Genomic DNA, 27855 nt, shown 5'->3' with positions numbered 1-27855 from the left:
TGTCAGCATTATTTGAAGTCTGTCTTACTTAAGTCTCAGCATTCTATCCCTTTTAGGAAAACAAACAAGACTGACAATACTTAGTGAATACATTCTTTCTTACTTTATGTAAAATTGTTCAGGTCTTGGTGTCAGGGAGGGGTCAATGAAGGATATCTCAAAGGGACAGAGAAAAGTTCCTAGATGAACTCTTGGTTCCCAGACTTTTTAGGATTATAGTGTCATCACTGCTGGAATTTATAAGTACTCCTGGTAGTGAGTAAAGCATGAAGCAGATGATGAACCTTTTGTATACTTACAAAAATTATTTCATCAATTAGTATAGACAGTTGCGAAATGACTACATGATTTTTTTTGCTCTCAGAACGTATACACTCTGAAAAAAAAAAAGCATTAAAGGGAAAAATACCTTTTCATAAAAGTTCCTCAGACCACAATGGGCAGTTGATTACAGCTTGACAGGTATAAACGTATTCAATGAAAAGGAAAAAGTTTGGGATTTCGATAAGTAAGGTGGTTTAGTAGGTTTAGTACTTAAAAAAAATTTTGTCTCTCCAAATTCATTCAAATAATGTATTAGATTTTACTCTAATAGGTCATAATGAAGTTCTACACTAAGGAGAAATCTTTATAATTAAGGCATGTAAAACAAAATATTTTTTAAAAGCACTTGTCTTATAAACTAACTGATATGTTATTTTTTCTCTAATCTGTAATGTCTTGAAAACATGCAGCTCTGTTCATTCACTTTTTTTTTTTTTTTAAACTTGGAGGCTAACTCCAGTAAAAGTGAGACTCTGCAGTGTGTTCACTTATCTGTTTTTCCAAACCAAAGCATGGCCCTTAGAAAGTAGCATCTTTTATCAGTCATGGTTTTTTTTAAGATTTTATTTATTTGAGAGAGCACGAGCATAAGAGAGGAACAGAGGGAGAGGGAGAAGCAGACTCCCCAGAGAGCAGGGAGCTCCTGGGGGGAGCCCCCTTTGTCCCCAATGTGGGGCTTGATCCCAGGACTTTGGGATCATGACCCGAGCCTAAGACAGATGCTTAACTGACTGAGCCACCCAGGAGCCCCTATCAGTCATGATTTTTAATCAAGTCACGTGAAAGCTTTTTTATTATGCATTAGGCATGACTTTTTAAACTACTACTTAACTTCCATTCTTGACCATCAAGTATGTTTTGTTCTCCTAGTTGATTTGGCTATAAAAGTTAAATATGGCAAAGTTTTCTTTAAAAATTGGAGGGGCGCCTGGGTGGCTCAGTCAGTTAAGCGTCTGCCTACAGCTCGGGTCATGATCCCGGGGTCCTGGGATCGAGACCTGCATTGGGCTCAGCAGGGAGCCTGCTTCTCCCTCTCCCACTGCCTGCCGCTCCCCCTGCTTGTGCTCTGTGTCTGTCAAATAAAGAAATAAGTAATCTTTCAAAATAAATAAATAAATAAAAATTGGAAAAGAAGCTCAATTTTGAAGTATGGCTTCTTTTGGCTTCTTTCCTGGGTTCTGTAACATGTGGAACATGTCCTGGCATAGTCGAAGGTAAAAAGGGTAGTGGTTGGGTAGAATGCATCACAGAATTTTATTTCCTGTGTGTCCAAACCTGCTTTTATACCAGTTAGCTATGACCTTTTATTCTAGCCTTAGCGCATGCGATTATTAGAGGGCACCATTTCTGAAATATTTTCTTTCTAATATTAGTTTAAGCAAATTTCCTTGCAGTGCTAATTCTTCTTTCATTTTTCTTTTTCCTCCATGTGCTGCTCCTTTCCATTAAGCTGCTAAATCTTTGGCAGAGGAATTAAACGCAATGTTTCTAGAAGCATGAATAGCTTGTGCCCTTTTCTGAGTGTCCTACTTCAGAAATATTGCAGCTGCAGTGGCATTATGTGCCTTCGTTTCTTCCCATTTATCTCTGCAGGGAAGTTCCTGCTTTAAGGTAGACCCAAGCTCTTTTATTCCTGGGATTTTTCTCTTCTAAATGATATGAATGCTTCAGTCATGTTTTCTAAAGCACATTGTTTCTTTGTTCACTTATTTCACATCGGTTGACTATGCAGCTTGTAGGAATGATGGGGAGTGGGCAAGAGAGTATAAATGAATAACGACAAATCAGTCTTTCCTATTAGGAAAACAATGCAAAGCAAAGCCTGTATGAATACAATCACAGTAACGTGACTTTAGAGATGACACACGGTGCATTTGTTACCTGTGTATGTGATCCAGGGAATATCTCTACAGGACATAAGATGTCAAAAATGCAGCTAAAATGAAAATAAGCCACTGGTACATTTTTCATGATACTTTGTCATAGGACTACATTGCTTCACCTGAAAAGCTCTGATTTGACTTGCATTTGGGGCAGAGAGTGAAAGGATTTTGCCGTGAGTTGCCTTGTTTAGCCCGCTCCCTCCAATATATTTCTTTTATGTGATTCTACCACTTTGCTTTCCCATCCACTTGTCGTCTTATTTGTTTTCAGTCTGAACATCACACTATTTATGAAATGGTCACTGCTTTTGAAGTTCATTCTCCAGAGCTCTAACTTTTATTAAGAAGAAAATAATTTTCACAGATTTGCGTGTCATTCTTGCACAGGGGCCATGCTAATCTTCTCTGTAACATTCCAATTTTAGTATATGTGCCGCCAAAGTGAGCACGATAATTTTCAAAAAAAAAAAAAAAAAATACAGGTTATTGAACAAATTAGTTAAGTCCCATTCAAATAATAGAAGGCAAACTTGACTTATTCAGCTCTGACATCTAATTTGAATCTTTTGTACCTGCTGTCCTCCTGAAAGCTGCTATTACTTGTTAAATTTGAGTAGGAGAGAACAAAACAGAGATAGTAGAATATTACTTCTTTTCACTAGCTTTAAATTAATTTCAGATTACAGAGAACTACATCTTCATTATTAAAGCGAGAAATTCAATACGTACTCCACAGTGTTCTATTCTTCTAACTCTAATAATGTCAGGATTCTGCATCAGACGAACAAGGGAACTAATATTTTCTTATGGTATAAATCTTTTTCTTTCTAAGCCAACAAAGTTAAAAATTCTGTTTTCTCATGTTTATGACTCTTCTTTGGCTAATTGAAACAGAATTCATGTGAATAATTTATATTACTGACTGCCACTTAAACATTCATGGAAGGAAAAATAAAGTTTTAAAATAAAAAGAAATAAGCCTGCTTTGAAAAGATCATATATCATTAACAGTTTTTGTCATTTATATTTTCCTAAATAAGCTAATTTTGAAATATATAAATGCATTAAGTTGGAAATGAATCTTACTTATGCTAGCATTGGTTATGCTTCATGGTTAGCACTGGTGCAAGCTGGTAATTTAAAAACCTCAAATTTTTACTGCTATTTGTACCCAGCTGTGTCACCTGTACAAATGATAAAATAGTCATCAAATATATATATAATATAATAGCTGTTGTGCTTTAAATATCTTTTATGCTTTGACATTAACTGTCTCTCTCACCTTGGTATCTACTTTTCAAAAATCTATTACCCATTCCTGATACTGTTTAACTGGGGTTATTTGTCCTTTGACAGTACTGCGTACTGTTGACAGTATCTTTTAATTTGCTTAATTTCCTGACATTTTCTATGTTAATTTTTTGACTTTGGGATTTTTAAATGCCAGATTTGTGCTTAAGATAGAAAACCCTCCACTAATAAGATTTAGTCATATCACCTAAGTACTACACAGTTATCCCAGATGTAATAGGGAGAGATAAAGAAAGGATCACAGATAATAAATTTGCCCTGCTTTCTCCACAAAGTTGTTACTGCAAGCTTTAAGTCTCAGCTTTTATTGATAATATAAATATGGGTTATGTAAGGAAAGCTTATACCTATTTATAATAGCATTCAAATCTGGTTTTAGTAATTGCTTTAGGCCAAACCACTCCATAAACAGTCCCAAGGCAATTTGAAAATAGGTATTTGTTACATAATCTTTTTATTGCATATGCATTTTATTTTATGATTTTTGTAATTAAAGTAATAAAACTTGGTAGTATTTCCTGGTTAACTAGCAGGTAAACAACTTTACACTAAATAAATGTATTTTATCTTGTGAAACAACTGATGGTCATTCAAAAGGAAGATTGTTAGGAACGGGTAGGAGAAGGTAGTATTTTCAGTTGGTGACCAGGCTTTTAACAAAACAATTCCTACTATAATCCTAGAGAATTTCATCTGACTAAATCCCCACTCAAATGACAAGCATAGAGTGAGGGCTATAGTCAGAGGAACAAAGGATGGGAGGACCTATATCTGAATGAGTCCCCCCATGGTGCTCTTTAGAGGGACCCATTATGCCCTCCATTAGCACCTCTCACCATTGCTTGTGAAAATACTTGGCATTGAATGATGCTGTATGTCTTACATTGTACTTGCAAAAATTGCTTACGCAATTTCAATTGGCTATGGTATTTATCATGTTCTGTCCTCAGCATTGTGTAGCATGGTTAAGCCTATAAAGCAGCTGCTTTTTGTGTGTGTGTGGATCAAGTGATTGTTATGTATTGTGCAAATATCAGTTCAAGTTTCTTGAGTGCTGAGGCATCTAGATGAAGGATAGTAAACCTTAGGCTTAAAAAAACAGACTTTTGTGCTATTCTTCAAGTTCAACATTGCATGCATATATATATATGTGTGTGTGTGTATATATATATATGTGTGTATATATATATGTGTATATATACACACACATATATATATATATATACACATCAATCCATCCATTGGTGAGCACAAATAAATCTGTCTTCAATGTTAATAGAAGTTGCACGTGGGTATCAAGAGGTAAAAATCTTCTAAGATATTATAAAATCATGTTATATAGCGCAGTTTTTACAATGGTTCAAATATAGGGGGGCATTTGTATGTACCACAGATTAGTATATATACAATTTTTAACCTACAATATCTTTAAAAATGGCTTTAGAACTGTAAACTTGGTTGGTTTCTTTTAAAGTATGTAGAGGTCTGGAGGATGAATATTAATTATAAAAACCTCTGAAAATTAGACTTGGTAAAATGAGCTGTGTTATATGAAACAGCTCCTGCTTTCATTGATCTGCTCTATTGTTTTTTAAATTTCTATATCAATTATTTCTGCTCTACTCATTATTTCCTTCCTCCTGCTGTCTTTAGGCTTCATTTGTTGTTCTTTTTCTAGCTCCTTTAGGTGTAAGGTTAGGTTGTTTATTTGAGATTTTTCTTTCTTCTCAAGGTAGGCCTGTATTGCTATATACTTCCCTCTTAGGACCACTTTTGTTGCTTCCAAAACATTTTGGATTATTGTGTTTTCAATTTCATTTGTTTCCATGCATCGTTTTATTTTTCTGTGATTTCCTGGTTGACCTATTCATTGTTTAGTAGCATGTTGTTTAACTTCTATGTATTTGTGGTCTTTCCAAATATTTTCTTGTGGTTGACTTCTGGTTTCATAGCATTGTGGTCAGAAAAGGTGCATGGTATAATTTCAATCTCTTTGTATTTGTCGAGGGCTGTTTTATGACCTAATATATGATCTCTTCTGGATAATGTCCCATGTGCACTTGAAAAACCTGTATATTCTGCTGTTTTAGGATGGACTGTTCTGAAAATATCTGTTAATTCTGTCTGGTCAAGTGTGTCATTCAAAGCTATTGTTTCCTTGTTTCTTTCCTTTTTTTAAGGTTTATTTATTCATTTGAGAGAAATAGAGAGCAAGTGGGGGGAGGGGCAGAGGAAGAGAGAATCTTTTTTATTGTTCTGTTAATCACCATACATTACATCATTAGTTTTTGATGTAGTGTTCCATGGTTCATTGTTTGTGCATAACACCCAGTGCTCCATGCAGAACGTGCCTTCTTTAATACCCATCACCAGGGTAACCCATCCTCCCACCCACCTCCCCTCTAGAACCCTCAGTTTGTTTTTCAGAGTCCATCGTCTCTCATGGTTCGTCTCCCCATCCGATTTCCGCCCCCTTCATTCTTCCCCTCCTGCTATCTTTTTTTTTTCCTAACATATAATGTATTATTTGTTTCAGAGGTACAGATCTGTGATTCAACAGTCTTGCACAATTCACAGCGCTCACCATAGCACATACCCTCCCCAGTGTCTATCACCCAGCCACCCCATCCCTCCCACCCCAACCCCCACTCCAGCAACCCTCAGGTTGTTTCCTGAGATTAAGAATTCCTCATATCAGTGAGGTCATATGATACATGTCTTTCTCTGATTGACTTATTTCGCTCAGCATAACATCCTCCAGTTCCATCCACGTTGTTGCAAATGGCAAGATCTCATTCCTTTTGAGGGCTGCATAATATTCCATTGTATATATATACCACATCTTCTTTATCCATTCATCTGTCGATGGACATCTTGGCAGGAAGAGAGGATCTTAATCCACTTACCACAGAGCATGACACAGGGCTTGATCTCACAACCCTGAGATCACAACCTGAGCTGAAACCAAGGTCAGATGCTTAACTCACTGCACCACCCAGGTGCCCCATCCTTGTTTATTTTCTATTTAGATGATCTGTCCATTGATATAAGTGGGATGTTAAAGTCCCCTACTATTCTATTATTATCAATGAGTTCCTTTATGTTTGTTATTGTTTTATGTATTTGGGTGCTCCCAGGTTGGGTGCATAAAGAGTTATAATTGTTAGATCTTCTTGTTGGATTGTCCCCTTTATTATGATATAGAGCCCTTCTTCATCTCTTTTTACAGTCTTTGTTTTCAAGTCTAGTCTCTCTGATGTAAGTATTGCTATTTCAGCTTTCTTTTGACATCCATTTGTGTGATAAATATTTCTCCATCCCCTCATTTTCAATCTGCAGGTGTCTTTAGGTCTAAAAAGAGTCTCTTGTAGGCAGCATAGAGATGGGTCTTTTTTTTTCCATTCTGACAGCCTATGCCTTTTGATTGAAATGTTTAGTCATTTACATTCAGAGTAATTATTGATAGATAGGTACTTATTGCCATTTTATTACTTGTTTTGTCATTGTTTCTGGAGATTTTCTCTGATCCTTTCTTGTCTTTGTCACTTTTGGTCTCTCCTTTGCACCCAAGGAGTCCCCTTTAATATTTCTTAGAGGGCTGGTTTAGTGGTCACGAACTCCTTTTGTTTTTGTTTGTCTGGGAGACTCTTTATCTCTCCTTCCATTCTAAATGACAGCCTTGCTGGATAGAGTATTGTTGGCTGCAGAATTTTCCCATTCAGCACTTTGAATAAGTCATGCCACTCTCTCTGACTTGCCAAGTTTCTGTAGAGATATCTGCAGCTAGCCTAATGGGTCTTCTCTTATAAGTTAGGGACTTCTTTTGTCTTTCTCATTTTAAGATTTTTTCTTTATCACTATATTTTGCAAATTTAATTACAATATATCTTGGTGTTCGCCTGTTTTTGTTGGTTTTGATGGGAGTTCTCTATGCCTCCTGGATCTAGATATCTGTTTCCTTCCCCAGATTAGGCAAGTTTTCAGTTATTACTTCCTCAAATAAGTTTTCTACCCCTTTCTCTCTCTTATTCTGGGACTCCTGTAATACAAATGTTTTTCTTGTTTTTCTTTTTTTTTTTTTTTTGGTTGTTGTTGTTTTTTTCTTTTTTTTTTACATTTGGTGGAGTCACTGAGTTCCCTAAGTCTGTCCTCATGTTGCATAATTCTTCTTTCTCTCTTTTGTTCAGCTTCGTAATTTCCATTATTCTCTCTTCAAGGTCACTAATTCATTCCTTTGCTTCTTCCAGCCTGTTATTCATTACATCAAACCTGTTTCCTATCTTGTTTATTGCATTCCTCATCTCTGATTGATTTTTTTTTATTTCTTTTATCTCTGTGGTAAGGGTCTCACTGATGTCTTCTCTTCTTTTCTCAAGCCCAGTGAGTATCCTTATGATTGTTGCTTTAAATTTTCCATCAGGCATGTTACTTACATCTGTTTCACTTAGATCTCTGGCTGTGGGCTTATCTTCTTTCATCTGGGGTAAATTCCTCCATCTTGGCATTTTATGTAAGTCTCTGCCTTCTTTTTGTTAGAAAAGCCAGTTATGTCTGTATTCCTTCTACCATGTGGCCTCTTCTCTCCTTTTAGTTGTGGAGTTTGTTTTGTCAGTCTTCAGGTTGATTTCTGGGATATTTAGCATGATTTGATAGTTATCTAGTTGTGTTCATGGGACGAGACAAGCCTAGGATCCTCCTACTCTATTGTCATCCTGGTTTTCTAGGTTTTTATTCACCCCCAATAAATATGAAACAACACAATAATATTGAGGTGGTAGGTATGTTGAGACCCACTCCCAGCAATAAAGAGTGATCGCTAATATGCTGATTCCAGTGGAGGAGATGAACTAATCATCAAAGCGGATAACATCTTACAAAGAATTAACATAGGATTCAAAACTAATTACAATTGGTGTCAGCTAAATAAAAGATATGTATGTAGTTGTTGAAAAAATCAGAATGAAATGCATCAAAATATTCAGTCCTTGTAGCTATATCACAGTAGTATGGGTGCTTTTTACTTACTTCCAACTTTTCATAATACTCTTTCATGACCATGTGCCAATTATATCATCAGAATAAATAAATAGTATTTAAAACATTTTTTAAGATGAAAAGGAACTTTAAACAAAGAGTAGTTCTGCTATATTTAAAGAAAAAATAGACACACTTCAACTATGCCCTGAGGACCTTGGTGGATTTAGAGAACAGCACAATATTTGATGTTAGTGATAATTATGTGAATCAGCAACAATGTATTTTCTGTAGATTTTCTTTTTGTATGTGCAGCAAAATGTATATTTGTGAAACATTTCTATACAAATGACTAAGATAAAAAACGACTAAGATAAAAAGTTTTGGTATTTAAAATTTATAAATCCTCAACTATCCAGATCAACTCATTCTCTGAGGTTTCTGGATAGTGGAAATCTTATTTTAGGTTTTTCTATTTTAAAATGAAATTGCTCTATAGCTATATGTCCTATTAAATTATGCAATATTATTATATCTAAGCTTCCTCTCCTAAGTGTCCATAGCTATTTATTGAGGCATTATTCTCAAATGCCCATGGAAACAAATGTTTAAGTGATTGTCTTTATTCTTCTGTAAATGGCCCAGTTAGATGTTAAAATATATCTTATTTTCCTCAAATGTGAGGTTTTTTTGTTTGATATTGCCTTTGTTGATTGACCCTTGCTTTTTTGGACTTGCACAAAGTAAGAGAAGAAATATTTACATATTTCCCAACTGTTGCAGATTATTAAAATCAAATCATAAATTATTCAAGCTATTTTGAAAGCTTCCTGAGAAAAAGTATATAACATAGGGAATACAGTATTTAGAATCATATCTCCCTGCTAGTTGTATTACAGTTGAAGCACAGTTGCTACTCAGTCCTCTCCTCTTAAAGATAAAATCACACAATAACAACAAAACAAAATAAATGGCAGAAGTGAATTCATTTCCTTGTGGAAGAATCTAAAGTATTCTATATTCATCTGTTATGTATAAAGTATGCTTGTAGCATTATTTGAGTCTTCATTACTGCTTAGCAATCTCCTTATCTGTTGTTCACCAAATCACATGCCTTGGTAGTTGTTCCAGATTTATTCTATTCTCTCTAACCCCTCAAACTAAAACTTACACCCTACAGGCTCAGTAAATTACCTTATGTTCCAAGTTCCTTCATTTTCTTTCAGTGCCCCTTCCTGAGGCCCACGTTATACTCCTCATCTCACTCCTCTTATACCCTTCAGAATCATGAGTTATCCTCTGTTTCTTTTCTTCTTAATGTCTTGCTTTAAATTGATTTCTTTTTCCTACAGAAATGCTGAGGTCTTTCTTGTACTTTAAAAGCAAAGTTCAGTGATAAATAAACCAAGTAATAAATAAACGAAAATATATCTCCAAGCTACTGTCGTATGTCTAGCTGGGGAGAAATGACATGGCCACACCAAAGAAGAGATATGTATATATCTATGTGTATATACAATATATGAATTTGTATGCAATGACACCCATAGATGAACCTTATATGGTTATTGAGAACTTGCCTCTCCTGAGTGGTTGGTTTAATTGGAATTGCTTCATTTTTTTTTTTGTTTTGTTTAATCTGTTGTGAGGCCTTGATGGTTAGTCAGTCCTTTTTTCCCCTTACTCTTTATTGTGAAATTTTCAAATATATACAAAATAGAATAATATAATTAACCCAGCATCTAGCTTCAACAGTGACCAATTCCTGGTCAATCTTGTTCTAGCTATACTCCCACCCTTGGATATTTTCAAGTAAGTCCTAGACATACATTACGTTTTTTTCATCTGTAAATAATTCTGTATGTATTCATAAAATATAAGGATTATTTCTAACATAACCAAATAATACTATCATATCTCATAAAAAATTATTCCTTACTAAAAAATATCCAGTGTTCACATTTCATGGTCTGATGTGCCCCTACCTGCCTCCCAGCTCCAGTTTGAATCAGGAACTGAATAAGATCTATTTATTATTGTTGTTCTCTTAAGTCTCTATTTTAAACTATGATATCTGTCTTGTATTAGTTATCAATTGCTACATAAAAAATTACCCTCAAAACTTACTGGCTTAAAATTACAAATATTATTACCTTCAGGTTTCTGTGTCAGGAATTTGAGAGCAGCTCAGCTGAATGATTCTGTCTCATTGTCTCTCTTCAGGTAGTGGTCAGGAAGTTGTCCAGGGCTGCATCTGTGGTCTTGAATCTGCTTTCCAGTTCACTTCTCCACCATATGAGCCTCTCTGGAGGGCTTTTTGAGTCTCTTACAATATGGCCGCTGGCTTCCCCAAGAGCGAGTGATCTAAGAGAGAGAGACAAAGAGCAAAGAGGAAGCCACAGTTCTTTCTGTGTACTAGCCTTGGAAATGACATAACAACACATCTGTCATATTCTTTTGGTCACACAGACCAACCCAGAAACAATGTAGAAGAAAACTACACCAGAGCATGAATACCAAGGGTTGGGGATAATTGAAGTGGTCATCTTGGAGGCTAGCTACTATACCTCTTCATCTTTTTTTTTTTTTAATTACAATTTTCCATTGTTATTGTTGAAGCAACCAGGCCATTTGTCTGATAGAGTTTATATTTTTATTATTGTATCCCAGTGGTATCATTTACATATATCTTTACCTATCCCCCACCCCATATATTTTCTATAAACTTAGATATAGAAACTAGATCAGAGGGGCACCTGGGTGGCTCAGTCGTTAAGCATCTGCCTTCGGCTCAGGTCACGATCCCAGGGTCCTGGGATCGAGCCCTGCATCGGGCTCCCTGCTCGGTGGGAAGCCTGCTTCTCCCTCTCCCACTCCCCCTGCTTGTGTTCCCTCTCTCACTGTCTCTCTCTCTGTCAAATAAATAAATAAAATCTTTAAAAAAAATAAAAGAAAAGAAAAAAAGAAAAAAAGAAACTAGATCAGATTTGGGTTCCATTTTTTTTTTTTTTAAGATTTTATTTATTTATCTGAGAGAGAGAATGGGAGACAGAGAGCATGAGAGGGGAAGGGTCAGAGGGAGAAGCAGACCCCCTGCTGAGCAGGGAGCCCGATGTGGGACTCGATCCCGGGACTCCAGAAACATGACCTGAGCCGAAGGCAGTTGCTTAACCAACTGAGCCACCCAGGCACCCTGGGTTCCATATTTTTAAGCAAGACATCCTTATTGTTGTTGGTGTGTTGTTTTATAATGGAGCACATGATGGCTAGTTGACTCGTAGTGTATCAGCAGCCACTGATGATCATTACCTAGATCCATTAATCCAAGAGAATGATATCTTATCATTCCCTCTTTTTAAAAAATTATTTGTAATACCTCTTTGAAAAGAAATGTCCCCTCAGCAGCTATTTGGTTACATTCAGGTATATTTCAGATAGAAAAGACAGGGTGAATGCTTGATTCTTTCTCTTTGTTTATCAGTTTTCAAAATGATTTGTTGGTTCCCTAGCATCCCCCAAAGGTAACAAGTGAGACCTAGGAACCACCACGGATATGCTAAAGCAGACTATCTGGGGATGGGTTCTAGGCATGGGTATTTTGAAAAAGCTACCTAAGTGGTTCTGATTTACTCCTCTGTTAACTTCTACTGGTCTCCATTCCCAGAGTCTAACTTAGTAGGTTTGGGATTGGGCCCACGATTCTGGTTTTGTTTTTGTTTTTATTTTTATAAACTCCAGAAAGTTTTCTTGAGTTGACAAGTTTGGGGAACATACACTAGACTATACTTTTTCATACGTACTGTGGCTATATGCATCTGTGCTATTCTCCCATGACATGGGTGTTACAAGTTTGTCCTCCTACAACAAACTATTATACTGAGAGCCTGCCTAGCACACACTCTGGAGTTAAACTGGTTGGGTCCAAATCTTGGTCTGCCACTTACTAGCTTTGTGACCTTGGGGAAGTTAATCACCTCTCTGTCTCTGTTTTCATATATGTAACATGGAAATAATAGTAGGATTCACCTCATGGTTGTTTTGGGGACTAAATTTAACTAATGTTAACTACATTGGTAAAGTACTAGAACAGTGTTTGGTAAGGGTTTTTTGAACACATAGTAAAGTTTATCTCCCTCTAGGAGAGTTATCCCTGAATATTTGGTTAATAAAAGCTAGGCTTGGTTGTTATTATTATCGTCATTATTATCATTATATTAACTGGCATTTATTTTTTTGCCACCTTGTTTTGGTTATTTAACAAAGTATTTTGCACATTTTTATATGAGTGCATAGTTATCTTCCTTATTCTTTTGTACTGCTGTCTAGTATTTTTTTAAACTGACATTTAATATACCAGGCATGGTGGATTACATATTTTCTAGTTCACTTAATCTTCATGTCAATCCTTTAAGATTAGCAATATTATTCTTATTTTACATGTAAGAGAACTGAGTCTCATGAGAAGTTGAGTAAGTTGTCCAAAATAATAAGCTAATAAGTGATGGTATAGATATATATAAAAAAAGCAGTGTGATGATTAGGAACACAGATTCTGGAGCTAAGCTGTCTGGGTTAAAATCCTGGCACTACCACTTCTTAGTTGTGCATCTTGGACAAGTTACTCAACCTCTCTCTATTTCAATCTCCTTTTTTGTAAAATGAGCATAATAGAAATACCTACCTTATAGGTTATTCTGAGGATTAAATGAACTAATACTTGCAAAGTGCCTGAAATGGTGCCTAGTACATCATAAGCACTTTGTATGTACTAACTAGTTGTTATTACTGCTATTATTAATCATTACCAATTAATTTTATTAGTTTTGGTTTAAAGAAGGCAACAGTTAAGAGGGAGAGATTGAAGGTGTTCATAGGAAGGGAAGAAACACAGGAGCATTAACTTTCAGGGGTGGAGAAAAAGGAGCGGTGTTTCTACCAAAGAGATAGACAGGATAGAAAATAATTGATGTCTAGGTGAAAGCAGATGATGAACCTCGGGACACAGACTCATTCTTACAAATTAGAAGGCAAGATCATCTTTTAGGAATGACTAAAGGAAAGTAGAATTGGAAGCCTGTGGAGGCAGGAGGAGTTTGGACACGCTTGAGGAGTAAGCCAGGGAGCACATAAGACATAGGCAAGTTAAGTTTTGTTCGTACTTGATTCCCTCCCTGAGGCTAAGGAAAGTAATGTCTGGGGGAGGGGTAGCTCAGCAGCCTAGTGAGGCCAACAAGTCTGGACATGGTTTAGTGGGATGGTTATGATGGTAAGTAGAAGTGAAGGTGCCTTGAGCAGGGAATCAGGAAACGTGGAATCATTTTCCAACTCTGCTATCACCTATGAGGTAGGTCACCTGACCTCTGGATCTATTAATTCCCTTATGAAATGAGAGAGCTACATCAGTTTATCTCTAACGTTCCTTCTAACTCCAGAATTTGTGACCCTAAGGGGCTGATTCTAGAGTCTAGCTGTAGGAGAAAGGAGTCCATTGAAATGCCAAAAGTAGGAAAGTGATGGGAAGGCTCAGGGAGGTTGGGATGCAGGTTCAATAAAAGTGAAGGTAGAGGTGACTCATGCTAGTCAGGCTCAATCTCAGTCTTTTCCATCTTTAAAATTTATATCTGTGTTCAAAAAAAATTTAAAATTAGTTTGCCATTTTTTGTAGCAGATATTGTGGATATTGTGAATTTAATAGGCTATGTTTGACACACACAAAAGTAAATATTATTTATTTTAGTTTTCATATCTAAAATGTTCATTAACACATCAGAAATAAACAGTTTACTTATAGGGGTTTATTTTTCTGCTTTTAAGCAGAAGATAACAAAAGAGTATTTTATGCTTTCCTGTGCCCATAATCATATTACACTTTGGAATAGCTAACTAGGTTGCTTGAACACGCTGTTACAGAACTGGTTAATCCATAATTCAGTAGGTTCTTGGCTTCCAAGTTGCCTTATTGACAAGCCTGAAGAAAGTAGATGGAACTAATTAGCACTCAAGCATTATAAAATAGGAAGAATTAAATAAAGCAGCTTCAATATTAAACTCATACCCCTATGAAGATATTCCCTTTAGTTATGGGGATTTTGAAATGATGGACAGGCTAAACCAAAACTCATAATCCTATTACAGTCTCCTAGACCCACCTAATAAGCTTCAAGAGCTGTTTCCTTAGAGTCTGGGATATTGCCATCTTCCTCTAGGCTTTTCCGTATATAGCTTATAAATTCTTTACTGTTTCCACTAAATACTTTGTTATTTAAAATAATGTAAAAGAGAGTATGTAAGTATATATACATATTGATGCATTTTGACTGTAATAATACCGTTGGCCTGTAGGGAACTTCAGATTATTAATAATTTCAGAGGAAAGCTTTTAAGAAAAAAGCTCCAGGCTTAGCTGTAATGAGGCATTTGAATAGGAGGGGGGGGGTATGTTTGTGTACATAATGAAAGTATTGGGCCCTTTGGAATGTTATGAGCCATGGTGTGCTAATAAATGATCTTTTCATTTCAGTGTTCCAGCAGACATCTTTGTACCCCTGATGTACCCTTGCAAAATGCCCTTAGCTCACATTTCCTTTTAAATATTTCTACCTCCTGACATTTGCTACTGGGGGTGAGGGTGTAACAGGGCAAATGTGATGGAGAAAGGAGAACAGTAGTAAGAAGCAGATAAATTGGTGGTTTAGAATAATGAGCCCATTTTCAGCTGAGCTCTGTGGTTCATATGAATTAATTAACCCCTTACAAGCATTTGTCTGACAATCCTAATTCTCATTCAGTTCAATGAGTTTTATAATTATCATTTAACTAAATAGCACTAAAAACTGTTTATATCCTGACATTAAGGGAGCTTTGTAGAATTCTCTTCCTATAAATCATCTGAACTTGTTTACAGTTTGCAGTAGTCTTATTTTTCTTCTGGTTTGTGCTCAGGTTGCTGTTTTGCTGTTTTAAAAAATATTTTCAGGGTAATAATCATAGAACATGCTTTCAAGTTTGGTTAGCCTTCTAAGGGTAAAGGACATCAGTAAAGAACATTTTCACATTTTCATTGGAAGAATGTAGGCTTAAACTATTATCTGTCATGTTAAACAAAATTAATCCAATGATGCTAAATGGATATAGAATGATTAATTACTCATTCTTAAGACCTGTGTCATGTAGTTCCTGGTGATAAGATGGTGATAAAGCACTTTTACCCAGAAAGAGAGAAATGAGGGTATTGTATTGACGATGCTGGAAAACAGTATGAAAACACTAGAGAAATATGCTTGAGATGGGAAGCGTATGGGCCATTCCCTACTGCCTATGCCCTGTATATGTAATTAGTTTTTCTTTTCATACTAAAACTTGAGGTAATATTAATAAGTATTTTACTTAATTATGTCTTTGTTGATTGCAAGGAACAAAAAGCTATTTTTTATATTGAAGAGTAATTGACATACAATATTGTATTAATTTCAGGTGTATAACAGTGATTTGATATTTATATACATTACAAAATGGTCACTAAGGTAAGTCTAGTTACTATATGTCATCATATAAACTTGTTACATTATTGACTATATTCCCTATGCTGTATATTACATCCTTGCGTCTTATTTATTTTATAACTGGAAGCTATATAAATTGAGCATTTATTGAAGAGATACAGAGAGGCTCAAGGGAATTCAGGACAGGAAATATCCTACATCTAGACCTAGATCCCTGGAAATGGGATCTTCATTCTACATTCAAGCTGTCTCTGGGATGCCACACAGCACAAGTTCATGGGCCTTTTTTAAAGAGTACTTTGCTTGTCCTGTGCTTGGAGGGAGACTCTGCTTATCCTGGTCTAACTGCCCCTTCTGGCTCCTGACAAAGACTCTTGGTCCCAATTCCACATTTCTGTGACAGGAATGTTATTTGGTGCCCCCCTCTTTTTTGCATTAGGGCCTAGAATGGCTGCCCTTTAGGTCAGATTCCTACCCATGTTCAATCAGCTGTTACTGTTTATGTTATATGATAACTAATTTAATTCTCACAACAATCCTATTGGATGGGTTAAGTACTATTATTCCTTTTTTAGAGGGGGAAAATGAGGCAAGAAGAGGTTAAGTAACATTTCCAAGGTCATGTATCTCCAGGGTCTGTGCTCTGAACCAGCATGTTCTACTGATAGGTGCTATATGCTGAGTTAGAAAATCTGGTTTCTAGTCCTTGACCTGCCACTATGTGAATGACTTAGAGGAAATCACTTAATTTCCCTGGGCATTCAGCCATTCCATGAACATTTTAAAAATTATTTTTCTAATTTTTTTTATTAAAATGCTAAAGGGGGAAATAGAAGCCCAATAACACATTGTGTTTAGGCTTCTTTGGTTATAAGGAATAGAAATTAAACTGGCTTGAACTAAGTGGAATTTATTCAAGGACATGGTAGGCAACCTTTTGGGCATCCAAGGACAAGAAACAGCAGTCAGATCATAGAGTGCCTTGGAATGGAAACAAAACTGAAAATAGTTTGAAATATAAGTTGCTTTCTGTGTCCTTCCATATTCTCATTCATCTCTGTCTCCTCTTTTTCTCTATTGGTTTCCTTTGTTTAAACATGACTGCCATAGCTGTGATAAAGCATGACCCTTACTTCAAGTGCTAATCTTTATGTGACTCTGGTATCTTTGACCAAATTCTTGTGACAGAATCTAACTGGCACAGCCTAGGCTATGGATTTGTTCCCATGGGTTGGGTGTCCAACCTGTTTCAATCAACCAGGGCAATAAGATCACATGGTTCATAGGATTGCTACCTCTTCCAGGAACTATATGGAACAGCATATTCTCTGAGAATGAAATATGGGAAGGGCAAGCAAATGGACAGATGTTTGCTATACCCCTAATTCTAGTACTACAACACTGTTTAAAATATATTGTGTATTTCTCCATAGATCATCGTTTTGGCTACATAGATATTTTTCCATTTAATAAGCACTTGCCATATACCAAGAGTATATTAGGTGCTGGCCCTCCATTTCCTTACCTGTAAAATGAATGATCCTGGGGTGCCTGGGTGGCTCAGTCAGTTAAGCGTCTGCCTTCAGCTCAGGTCGTGCTCTCAGGGTCCTAGGATCGAGCCCCACATCGGGCTCTCTGCTCAGTGGCGAGTCTGCTTGTTCCTCTCCCTCTGTGATCTCTCTCACTTTTACTCTCTCTCAAATAAACAAATAAAATCTTTAAAAAAAAATGAATGACCCTGTCCAGCCTTACAATTCTGGACACACACATACACACACACATTTATGCATTTATTTATATTTTAATGAATATATTGCTCTTACTACCAATCCAACAAGAATTTATTTATCCAAATAAATGTTCTTCAAAGTGCCATGATTTGAGCTAAAGAAGAAATTCAGTATCATAGTCTTTGTAGTTTTTAACCAAACTTTAATATTACGTGGCTTAATTACCCAGTTTATTTATTCTATTCAGCTCTGAAATACTCATCTTATTTTCCAAAACTCAGGTCTACTATAAAAGATCAAAGATTTGCTGTCATTGAAACTATTGAAAAGAATGTGAGACTGACTCTAAATATATTCCAGAGGCATTTCACAAATGGCTCACACAATGACAGAATCAAGCAATGACTCAATAACTCCCACAGCAACCACACTGATGAGGCTAGATCTCATTTGCCAATACATGTAGGTTATTTAAAAAGTCATTCACATTACTTATAGTATCAAGATTATAAGAAAGTATAAAAAATACACATGCCCAGTTCAAGCTAGTTAGCCAGTTATGTGACTTAAAAATAATTTGGTTGGGTTCTTTCCTGAAATGTTAAAAAGAAAAAGAATTTTCTTTTTTTTTTTTTCTATCTCCCATTTACTTAAACTACTATAACCCATGATCAGTATACTTTTCTTTTCTTATGCCCACATAGAAAAAATAAGATTGAAATGCTATGGACACACCGAAAACTAAGTAGGTGAATTTAGAGCCTTTAGAAGACTGGGAACACCACCCTGCCATAGATCTCTCCCCGAACCAGCCAATTTCATTAATCTTTATTTGTTGTTGTTGTTTCCCCATAGTTGTGCAGAATCAGTGCTACAAGTACAGGCAAAAGCCAACCAAGTAGATTTACCAAATCTGTTGGTATTTGCTTGGTTTCATGTTGGTGTTAGACACTGTCTTATTGTGATGGCTATGTAGCTTGAATATGTGTGTGTGTGTGTATAGGTATGTATGAATATATTTTTGCTGACAAGTTCAGAATCATGCTTTATTCAAGAAGTGATTTGAGAAAAGTACTGTATATATTTTTTTCTTTTTGTAGATGAAAATATCTTAATTTCTCTCTTTAAATTAGTCTATCTAGATTAGTCATTTTAATTTCTAAGATGAAGACAATTTTAAAGCTAAAATTAGCTTTCTGTCTAAGCAGTATAATCTCGTGAACACACCCTTTTTCTAAGACTTAGAACAATAAATGTTTTACTTAATTCAAGAATAACTGATATGAAAAGTCCATCATAAAAGTGATTTCAGAAGTTTCAAATGTTAATCAGAGTTTCCATAATCTAAAGCCCCATGTTTCTTATTTAATTCCAAGGTAAGTCACTTGTTATTTCTAAAAATCTGCTAATAGTTACACTAATTTATTTTTGTTATTGTCACACAAAGATTTAAAACCAATACACGGTCTTCCTTCTTTCTAATAAACTAGTATACCATTTTCTACACTTTTCCTGTGGAATTATACTTTAGGTCTTAAGATACAGTATAGAAGAATCCTTCTAAATGTGACCCAGAAGGGTACGTGGGTGGCTCATTCGGTTGAGCATCTGACTCTTTGTTTTAGCTCAAGTCATGAACTCAGGGTGGTGAGATGGAGCCCTGCATTGGCTCTGTGCTCAGTGGAGAGTCTGCTTGAGATTCTCTATCTCTCCCTCTCCCCCTCCCCCCACTCACGCACATGCACGCTCTCTCTACCCCCCCAAATAAATAAATCTTAAAAAAATAAAATAAATGTGATCCAGGAGCTCCCTTTGTACAGGACATATTTTTGGTGTTAATCACAGTCCTGACTCATTCCTGTCCTGGCCCTATGTCTCATCTTCTCTGTTCTACATTTATAAGCTGGCTTTAATGGCTAGGGAGGAAAGAAAAATAAAATAACTCTAAGATGAATAGTAGAATTTTTTAAGTTGAAAATAACTTTAACATATATTTCATAGTCTACAAGGGAATAAGCAGATAATTTATATATATATGTGTGTGTGTGTGTGTGTGTGTATAAAACTTGTGTCTGTTTGATGTTTTCAGATACCATAATTTATCCCTTCGGAAAATCCTAGCAGAGACCATGTATTTAATATGGGGGTCCACAATTAGATGCTTAATCTAAACCTAGAACAATGTGATTTGAGCTGATTTGTTAAGGGACTATACAAGCTGAAAAATCAGCTTGGCAACATTCCTGCTGGGATTGGCCTTCAATAAATGTTTGTGGTGGTATGTGGAGTCCATGCCACTTTAGTCAGATGCGCACAGTAAAACTTGAGTTCACTGCTTATCAGGGAATGAGTGAAGGCTCCCAAGCTGAAGGTTCATTAGGTCAGTCTGTAAGAGCTGTCAATCAGAGCAAGTGGGCAGGGGAATACTTTTTTAAAAAAAATAGAAGCAAAAGTTCCCCACTTAGGAGTTTTCCACATTGTATCCCTACTGCCATTACATTGTCCACTCCAGGGAGTAGAATACTAGGCCATTAGAATGTTCCTAATGTCAGCCACTGACCACTGTCACTTATGAGCATGGCTGCTGCTGTCCTCTTTGTAATTATCGTCATCATCTAGGGTGAATAGGATAGAATGGTTCTCAAAGTACACAAAACTCTAAGGGGATAGGGACTTGTGTCATATTCATTAGCCCTGGTATGTTACCACAGTGACACACATAGAACATTCTCAGTTGTCTGTTGAACTTAACACCAAGAACAGAAACTGTGTGAATCTAGCTTATATACCTACAGCCTTTACCACCCCACTCCCCATCCCTCTTGGTCTAACAAAATTTGAGAAAATCATTTCTTATATTTCTTCCATATTGTCAAGTATGTATTATTTTATATTTAGCAAGCCTGCGTTAAGTTTGATTTCGGTATATCTGTTGAGGTAAATATAATATTTCAAAGGACTTTTTTTTTAAATGGATTATTGTAAAGGAAACCAAGAAAGTGTGAGTTTTTTTAAAGATTTTTTTAATTTAAGTAATCTCTACACCCAACGTGGGGCCCGAACTCACAACCCTGAGAACAAGAGTTGCATGCTCTATTGACTGAGCCAGCCAGGCACCCCTGCAATTTAGTACGTTTTGTGTGCACATTTTACTTAACACTACATGTTAGTTAATTTATTTTATTTTATTTTTTTTAAAGATTTTATTTATTTATTTGACAGAGACACAGTGAGAGAGGGAACACAAGCAGGGGGAATGGGAGAGGGAGAAGCAGGCTTCCCGTGGAGCAGGGAGCCTGATGCGGGGCTCAATCCCAGGACTCTGGGATCATGACCTGAGCCGAAGGCAGACACTTAATGACTGAGCCACCCAGGCGCCCCTACATGTTAATTTATTAACTATATAGATGATTGTGATACTGATACTATATCCATGTGACAAATCACAGCAAAGGTAGTATGTTGTCTATACCTGTTGTAACTTGAACAGACTGACAGATGACACAGTTCACCTCATCAAATATGCCAGAAACCTTGATAGGATTAACAAAACAAATAGTTCAGCTAAGAAAATGACAGGTTGATGATGGCATGGCAGGCTCTAATTATTAGCATCACCAATATAATGTGAATATATAATGTAAATTATATAGTTTTTAACTCTCTTTTAATCAGCACCAAATTAAGCTAGAGTTGTATTTATGAATCTTTGTTCACGTCTAATATTTAAAATTAATTTGTGAGGGGCGCCTGGGTGGCTCAGTCGTTAATTGTCTGCCTTTGGCTCAGGTCATGACCCCAGGGTCCTGGGATTGAGCCCCGCATCGGGCTCCCTCCTTGGCGGGAAGCCTGCTTCTCCCTCTCCCACTCCCCCTGCTTGTGTTCCCTCTCTTGCTGTGTCTCTCTCTGTCAAATAAATAAAATCTTTAAAAATAAAATAAAATTAAATTAATTTGCGAAAAAATACCCTTCTCAAAATAGAGATTTAGAAAATCTATTCCATTAAACATAAGTTGATTTTATTTCCAGGGGGCATCCATTAGGACAAACATCATGAAAGGGCCACTGCCCAAAATGTTGATTCCCTGGCTGACACCTGGAAGAAAAATAAACTTATGTTTAATGGAGTAGACTGTCTAAATCCCTGTTTTGAGAAGAGTGCACATTCATGAATATGTATTCATTGCTGAATTCAATAGATTCTAATAGCAAAGGGCATTCGTATCATAAAAAGTAGCATTTATTCATTAACTTAGTTCTTTCCAAAGAAAGAAGCAAAAATGCAGCTTGGGATGGAATGCTGGCAATAACCAGTTCATTCATTTATTGTGTGACACATTCATCATGGCCTGTATAATAACCAATGAAATAAAAATGTTATATGTGTATACTCTGTAGTCTAATATTTATCCTGAACCAATATTAAAAAGGTGCTACTCAGTGATTTTGTCTTATTCAGTGTTCTGGGTTTAGTGTAATACCTATTTATCTGTTTGCACATTTCAAAGAATTCTTCTGTTTATTTCTTCTTTTCTGCAATAGTAAATCATCCTTGTGCAACATGGGCTAATCCAAGATCAGCCACATAAATGGCCTGAGTGCTGTTTTAAACAAGATTGGATGATGGTATAACATGACTTTTTAAGAAAGTCAGATGCCTAAGTTTCCAGTAGAAACAAGATATTCATTTCAACCAGTCCTCTTCCTTTCTGCCTAGGCACTGCACAAGGTGCCATATATAACCATATCACTACATCTTCTCAACATTCCTGAACATCAGGTTTTGTTTTCTCAAGTTTATAGAAGAATGGAAGATTTGAGAAGTTAAGTTGGTTGGCAAAGGTCACAGCTAGTGAGCAGTTGAATCAGAATCTGAACACCAGTTTGTCTAATTTCAAACCGCATGCTCTGTTTTTCCTTGCAATGTTGCCTTTCACTTGGGGGCTCATGCAAAAGATTTATGAGATGACTCAGATTTTCTTCTGTCACACTCTTAGAAACACTTGTAGCTGAATTTTTAGTTCTTGCCTCAGATAAGACTAGTAACATCACCACATTTTAAAAGAATGAGTGATTAACTTGTGGAAATATTTCTTGGAATACTTTTAAGAGTTTTCAAATCAGAGAGTTGAAAGTTCATGCTGTGCTCTAGGCATTATTGATCCTGAGCCATCTCATGCAGGTAGATATAAATCCTTTTCTTAAAGATCTCTGGTGAAAAACAGTTCAGGTTTTTCCATGGCAGTTTACCCTACCTTAAAAGGCTTATAGATAGGTAAATGCGCATTGTTAGGGCCAATGACATAATGCCCAGTTCCAGTGAATCAAGCCAATAAAATAATAATCCTTTTAAAAGTAATAATCTTCAAAGAGTCCCTGGAAATTACTTAGAGGAAGTTAATGTGATTTTGCCATTTCTCTAGGAAAGGCAGTTAAGTCTGAACTTTTAAATGAGCAGGACTTGAGTGGGTCACAAGATTTTTATTTTGCGTTTAGATTCAAAATATTTTTTATTTTGGATTTGGATAATACTTTATGATTTTTTTTGAGAGAGAGCAAGCGTGAGCTGGGGGAAGGGGCAGAGGGAGAGGGAGAATCTCAAGCAGACTCCGAGCTGAGCTTGGAGCCTGCCGTGGGGCTCAATTTCACGACCCCGAGATCATGACCTGAGCCAAAATCAAGAGTCGGACGCATAACCAACTGAGCCATCCAGGCGACCCTGGATTCCCTTAATACTTTAAATCACAGATCTCTACCTTAAATGTGAATGAATGGAATGTTGAAAATTGATATAAATTAAAAAATTATCACAGTTGTTTTCAGGTAGCTTTACTCTTCAGTTTAAGTATCCTATCCTAGATTGTAACTGGTTGCTTGTTTGTCCTTTTAACAAGACTGTGAGCAATTGGAAGGCAAGAATTATGTCTTATTCATCATAGTGTCCCTATTATTTAGCATAATGCTTGACACAGGAAGTGATCAGTAATTATCTGTTGAATAAATGAATTCATTTCTCCAACTGATACAGCTTAGACTAGCCTTTCTCATACTTTTCCACAAAGGCATCCTGCTTATTTACTGCTGTTTTTCTATCTTGGTTCATATTATTTCTCTTACCTGGAGTTATCTTTCCTTCTCTTCTTCACCTGAATAAATCCAACTAGTTCTTCCAGGTACAATTAGTTGATAAATGAGTCCTGTTCTGGCTATTCTAGCTATCACAGAGTCATGTCCCCCCTACCCATACTCCTTTAGCCCCCATGGGCTGTCCCATACACTTTAGCCCTTTATTATATTATTTGTCAAATTTTTAATGTTTTTGACCTTGTCTCTCCAACAATTATGAAAAGTTCCCATGTTTTTTACACTATTTTCTCTCCCCTTCATAATGACCTAAGCGTAGACTAGACCAAGAGATGACAAACTGTGGCTTACAGGCCAAATCTGGCCCAAATTCTAAGAATGATTTTTACATTTTGTAATGATTGAAAACAATCACAAGAATATTTTGTGATGTGAAAATTAAATGAAATTTAACTTTCCATAAGTAAAGTTTTCTAGAACATAGTCATGTTCATTCATTTATATATTATCTGTGGCTGCTTTGGTACTACTACAGCAGAGCTGAGTACTTGTGACAGAGACCCTGTGGCCCACAAAGCACGGAACACTACCTGACCCTTTACAGAGAAAGTTTGCCAACTGTTGGACTAGACCAACAATGAGTACTTATTGGTTAAATAATTCAATATCTGATGACTATTCCATTATGAAACAATCGGTACTCTCAAAGGACTGATAATTATGTAATCTGACCATAAATAAAGAAAAATAATAATAAAAGCAACCTTAGAGCATAGGTAATTCTTGTCTTCTATCTGATGAGATACAAAAATTTCTATTTTCTCCATCTGTGCTAAACTGTAGTGCCCTTAGCAGTTTGAAGCCTTCTCAACATGTGCAAAACCTCTTCCTGTGGAGATTCTTAAGAACAGGGTAGATGATTATCATTCTGGGATGGACTGGATAACCACAAGTATTGTACAGCTCAATGATTCCTGTAATCTCTTCTATATGTAAACCTTGCTTTATTAAAAATGAGAAAATTGGTTTGTGAAAATGAAGTCTCCTCATCCCCCAAAACTCCCTCAGTCTCCTTTGCCAGAACCCCTACCCTCTCCACTTTTGGTTTAATCTAGTTCTTTTAATTAAGTAGGAGATAATTAAAGTTCACAAAGTTTAAACCAAGTGGATTTGATTTAGTGATAAAAATCTGTGGTTTGTCAGCTTTTCAAGGCATAATCCTGGCTTCAACCTTATCTGAGAGATAGTCAGCCTAGCAGGTCTGAGGATGAAAACCAGAGCATCTCATCCTCTCAGGCATTACTTGCTATTTATCTTTTGAGGCATAATTTATTATTGCCCTATAGAAAACGAGTAGGGTTAAATAAGTATAAAAGGCCCCTATCTGCTTTGGCACAATTAATTCATTTAGTATGCAGTTGTCAGTGATTAGGACTACAACGTGTATAGGTATATTGCAAATGAGGGAGGGGGGAATCCTCTAAACATAGCTTATTTGATTAATGTAAATTATTCTTTTACTCACTGAATATGTAAAGTATGTAAATTTAGTCCTGCTGTCAAAAGGTAGCTCTGTGCCATTAGTTTCTGCAGCAGACAAGGCCTACTGCATCCTGTACTGCATTTTCAGAGAGGTAATGCTAATGACAGCTTGAGCAATTGCCTTAATGAGCCAGAAAGGTGTTCCTTCTTATTCGCATTTAGCTACTTAGAGTCATCTGAAATAGAGATCATCTGTAGATATTACAGAGTGAAAAAAGCCATGGGTTATCTTATTAATGTGTTTCTCCAAGAGTGTTAAGAATGAACCATCAATCAGTCGTTTGCCAAGAAAATGGCTTGTTGTCAGTGCTACCTTGGTGATAAGCCACTTGAAATGCAAGTTTTATTTTTTTATTTTTTTTTTTAAAGACAATCTTTTTTTTTTTTTAAAGATTTTTATTTATTCATTTGCGAGAGAGACGGAGAGAGAACAAGCAGAGGGAGAGGGAGAAGTAGGCTCCCTGCTGAGCAAGGAGCCCGATGCGGGACTCGATCCCAGGACCCTGGGATCATGACCTGAGCCGAAGGCAGACGCTTAACCATCTGAGCCACCCAGGCGCCCGAAATGCAAGTTTTAGATTCTGACTACCATGCTAGCTAAGTAAATAGAGTTGTCAAGCTGCATCTCTTGGGTCATTTCAGGAAAGGTTGTAGGGCTTCCCAAATTGATTACAAAATAACATTAGTATTGTAAGCCTAAAGTGAACAACATGACCCATTTTAAAAAAAATAAGACGCTGTACATGAGTTATCGGGAAGATGTTAGAATCCACCCGCATGCACCATATTACATGTAAAATTCAGCTCAGTTGCAGCTTTACTTTGTGTTGTTAGAACCCAACACATTAATACTTAAGACAAATTTCCTTTCATTCTAAGTGAAATGTTCATATTTTCTTATCAATTTCAGTCCATTAGAGATAATTCATATCACATTAACATAAAGATTGAAAAAGTCTTGTTCAAATTTTGGTTTCATTAATGAAATATATACCTGTAATTCACTATGGTGTTTTGATTTGGCTATATAATGTAGCTATACTATTCACATGGAGCCAAGAAAAGTAGTGGTTTAACACATTAATATTGTAAAGGTATATATTTATACTTAAGCCATTCCATTTAGCCAAGGATTTGCATAAACTGGCCAAGTTCAGCTTAGGCTTGTGATAGAAGTGAAATAGCAAAGTTATAACCACTCCAAGCTAAAGTTCCTTTCTGTCACCATGTCTTCATCTTGCCTAATCTTAAGTAAATTGTATGTCTCCTATGTCTGAGGACTGAAAGTCTGAAATTCAACCAATATTTAAGAATTTAAAAAGTACTTTTGTACAGAAGTTGTACTGTGAGATATGACTTAAAAAAAATCTGAGCCATACAATTTTTTAACTGAATGAGTAGTACTATTTTAAAAAACTATATCTTTTTCAGATTAAATAATCCATTGCGCTAAAAAGGAAAAGTTAGGCAAGTGAATCATCTCTATAGAAGGTGAATCAAATAATTACTAAATTGACTTCAAGTATCATGTGAAATTATATTTTCCTACAAATGTCTTATTGAAATCTCACAATGATTTCTGTGTGTGTTTGAACCCTGAAGTGAGGTGTGGAGACTATTAAAGAATGTAGATTTAATGCCTAGGTAATTGGGTACTTTTCCAGTTATAGACCTTCATGAAGTTTCCAGTGAAACAACACTGAGGAGTTCCTCATCACAGCTACATCATAAATGACAAAAACTCAGCAATCTAGGCATAATTTGGTGATAAGTGGAAGAGTGACTCTTATAGTTATTTATTTGTGGGATTTTCCAAAGCTAGCTTGCATCATAACTTTCTTACAAGGAGAAACGTTTCATGAGACTCTTTTGGTGTTGCCACAGTTGTGTAACAATCCCCAAAGAAGTGCAGTGTGCATACACTTAAAGCATTCATTTCATAATGCTTATTGCTAGTAAAGCCAAAATTTCTATTCCACAATTATAAACTGATGGAGATGGTAATTACAATGCATTATTTGTCAAATTTTACTCTTTTTTCAAAATCCCAAAGAAAATGTGACATTCTACTATGTCTTTGAATCTCTGATTATGTAAATTTGTTTGTCTATAACGCATTATTTGGTTTCTCTGCAGCTCTGTTTTCAAGCTGATGATGCTAAAATTTGTGTTAATTCACATGTAAGCATATGGGTATATCTGAAATCACCTAATTTGAAATTGTAGTTCTTAGAGTTAGCTCTAAGAAATGTAATTATGTAAAGAATATTTTGAATGAAATATTGAATAAATTAGTAGAAACATAGTTAATTTTTCAGTGCGTCCCCAAATAGTAGGCTTGGAAAGTGGTGCTTTTCTACTTTAATTTTAAATCTTGTACATTTTATGGGCAAGAAGCAAGTTTATCCCTATATTAGGCAAGTCAGATTAAATGCTAGTTCTATTAATTCAAAGAAACTAGGCTCACTTGATGATGACTTAATGCTGGTTAAAAAATAACAAGAT

General features: G+C 36.0%; 1 protein-coding gene and 1 non-coding gene across 4 annotated transcripts in view; one reads left to right on the top strand and one right to left on the bottom strand.

Moving 5' to 3' along the window:
* LOC118553187 (protein diaphanous homolog 2) overlaps positions 1-27855 on the top strand; it is a 951294-nt gene that overhangs the window by 793678 nt on the left and 129761 nt on the right. The window lies entirely within an intron of this gene.
* Positions 2550-2656, bottom strand: LOC118540608 (U6 spliceosomal RNA). Its single transcript, XR_004919733.2, has one exon. It is a non-coding gene; the product is annotated as a U6 spliceosomal RNA (small nuclear RNA).

This window comes from Halichoerus grypus, chromosome X, assembly GCF_964656455.1.
Source record: "Halichoerus grypus chromosome X, mHalGry1.hap1.1, whole genome shotgun sequence".
Taxonomy (NCBI): Eukaryota; Metazoa; Chordata; class Mammalia; order Carnivora; family Phocidae; genus Halichoerus; species Halichoerus grypus.
Note: the sequence above shows the minus strand (reverse complement) of the source record. Positions and strands in the feature narration are given on the sequence as shown.